This window comes from Talpa occidentalis, unplaced genomic scaffold, assembly GCF_014898055.3.
Source record: "Talpa occidentalis isolate TD23 unplaced genomic scaffold, MPIMG_talOcc4v2.1 talOcc4.2, whole genome shotgun sequence".
NCBI lineage: Eukaryota > Metazoa > Chordata > Mammalia > Eulipotyphla > Talpidae > Talpa > Talpa occidentalis.
Window position 1 is genome coordinate 18,866,688 of NW_023602073.1, and position 3,179 is coordinate 18,869,866.

The following is a 3,179-nucleotide window of genomic DNA, read 5'->3' on the forward strand; positions in this document are numbered from 1 at the left end:
TGTGCTGTCAGAGAGGGGCCTGGCATCCCGGGTGGCATCCTGACCCTCCTGCTGAGAGGGAGCGCCCTCTCTCCAGGAGGATGAGGGAGAGTCCCAGCAGCTGCCGGAGTTCTTTTTCCTCCGGGGAACTTCCCAAGTCCTCCTCGGGAGAGGCACAGCTCTTCTCTGCACCCTGGATTTACCTTTGAGGAGATGGAAACTGGATGGAAAACCGCGGTCCCCTGGCGTTTGGTGTAAGTTCCCCTGGCGTGCACGCCAAGACCTTGGCCTTCACACATTCGGGAGGAATCTGAGTCCCCTCGCGGAGGGAGTTCAGGTCTCCTCATTTGGGAGGGAGTCTATGAGTCTCCCTCAATTTGGAGCGCTCTTTGGTGTGTTAGGCCCGGTTGAGTGGGAATTGGGAAACATTTGGTGTTTTTGTCACTTGATATCTATTTGGTATTTGGTATTTGGAGTTTCCCGTTTGTTTTTGGAAGCCAGGGATTTAGTTAAACTTATGAGAGGTGCCGTATTGTTCCATCTAAAAGCCCCTTGGGGAAAATATTAACTGAGTGGTCGACCTGTAGCTACAAACCTATGTCTAAGAAGCAACCCCTATCACGGTTTCCCTGCAGGAGCCCAGGAAAAACTGATTGTGGGGAACAGACTGATTTTTTTTTTTAGCACAAGAGCCAGGCAATATACTCTCCTTTTCCACTTTGGCTGGCTCACCTGTGAGCTCCTTTTATCTATGCTCTGCTAAAATCTTACCCTGACATTCAGTGTCAGTCCAGATGCTTTGGCTTTAGGCAACCTAAGATTATTCTGACTCTTCTAGGACATTGGCAGATGGCTGGAAGGACTGTAATTGTTCCAGAGAGAAAACTGGGCTTGGATCAGGACTTCTACTTGATGTTGTTTTTGGAGTTAGTGGGTCTGGAGTGCGGGGTCTTTGGGTTCACTATGGGAAAGGTGTTGCCAGAGCTCCTGTTTCAGGGACCTGCAGCAAGCTTCCCAGGCCAGTTTCTCCATGAGACAGAGACATTAGTTATATTGAAAGGGCAGGTTTATTAGGGAAAGGGGACAAGGAAAGTAAAGGAGACACAAGCGGGCAGGAACAGCTGCCCCAGGAGGGACAGGTTTGCTGAGAGAGGCCTGCATGGTTGCAGGTGGGTGGCTTTGAGGAGAGTGACCTCCGCTGAGGGAGGTCAGTGAGGAGAGGCCCCAGAGAGACAGGTCATGGGCAGGCAGGGAGGCTGCTGCCCTGCAGAGGGAGAGGGTTGGTGAAAAGAGGAAGCTACTTAGGCACAGGTGGGCAGACGGAGTGCTCTCCGGAGCCTGTGCAGAGATTGAATGGATATAGTTGTCTTCTGTTTGGGAGGGATTCGCCCCTTGTGAGCCTTCGGGTTAGCTGCTGATTCTGGATAATTATGTAGAATCTGAAAGTGACCAGAGATTCTACAATAGGCCCAATTCTACAATAGGCCCAATCTCCATATCTTTATACCTGCTTGGGTGTTATGCTTTGTAATCTGGGCATTGGAGACTGAGGATCTTGTTTCCATAGCTGTGTCAATGGCTATGCTAATCCCTTCTACCCAGGCCTCCAGCTCTTGGCATTTTGTGAGCCAGGTTTTTGGTCTTGTGGACACCTCTTTTTCAGTTTTTCTATTCTTGTCTTACCTTACCTTTTCTCCATTTTATGCAAATAGATTTGTGAATCTGATCTTTGTGCCTGTGTAAGGAATTCAAGCAAGTATCTGGAATCAGGTCTTGGATAATTTAAAAATTTGGTATTTTTCTGCTTTTTATGTTTTAGTCAGATACCTAACTCAGTATTTACCAGTCACTGTAATAATTGGATGTAAAGTAAGCTGAAGAGAGTGTTCTCCACTTTAAGGAGGTGTTTTCTTCCTCTAAATTTGCAGGCTTTTTCTGATCACGTGCTGAGACTTCTGGGATCAGGCTCAGATGGTTTTGTCAAGATTACTTTGGACTTTCTAGTTAGCTATAAAGGAAGCTTGCTAGTTGGTTGGAAAATTTCTAAACTTCTTATTGACCATAAAATTTTAGGTTTCCTTGAAAATCTAAGTCTCTTAAAGTAATCAATTTACTAATCAAACTACATAGTAGGTTTCTGTAAATAATATTCCTTATCAAATTTCTAGTAAGAATCTAAGAACAAATAAGCTGCCAAGTTAAGATCTTAATTTGCCTCTTCTGCTGTCCTTCTCGTGGCCCATGTATATCTCATGGCCCATGTTCTATCTTTCTTAGGACCAGGCCTCATCCGTGAGGTCAAACAGAAACTAGGACTCTGTGAAGCAATTTGAGTTTTCTATGCTTGTCTTTAAAAATGGTTCCATAGGAACAATGAACATAAAAGAAATCAGTTTGTTCATAGGTTTAGCTTATCATTGACAGGGCAGTGATTTATGTCCAAAATACATCTGGACCTAGCTGCATTCCTAAGTAGACAGGTTATTAACTCTTTCTATATTCTTGTACTAATTACTACTACTATTACCTACTTATGTTTACTCATAATTAATTGTCATAGGTAAATTTATATTATAATGTAGTTAATATCAAAGGTACTAAAGTTAAGCACATAATAGAAAGATTATTAAACTACAATTCTATTATAACACAGTGTTTAGTAATGTTTCATTTGCATTATCCTAATTATTAAATTACGTATGCTTTTTAATTAGCAATCAATGACCAGAAAAAGGAAAGATTTTAGAGAGACAGTTGTAGCAGAATAAAGTTTATGGGCCTTGAGAAAGCGAGATAAGGTTCCAGGTGGTCAGCATTTCTTTTAATCATCTTTGTGGCAGCTTCTGGTGGTCGTTATCTCTTGGCAGGCATTTGGCTTCTCTGCATTTTAGGGAGTTTGCTGTTCTCCCCCTGCGCGCATGGTTCCTTGCCCACGCCGGACCTCAGGGACCATGGCAACAGCCATTAGCCCTGAGGGTCACTGCAGGGGGAGGTGCAGCACTACAGAACACTTGAAGAAAGATGGACTGGATTATGAATCTGGAGGACACCGAACAATGATGTCAGAATAAGCATAGTTGATTGCAATTGTTCTGCAGTATGGATGTAACAACTAAATTCCTTGTGGTACTCAAAGGCTCATAAAAAATAACTTGTAGTATTGCATAATCCGGATAAGTGTTGAAATAATTCTGTCATCT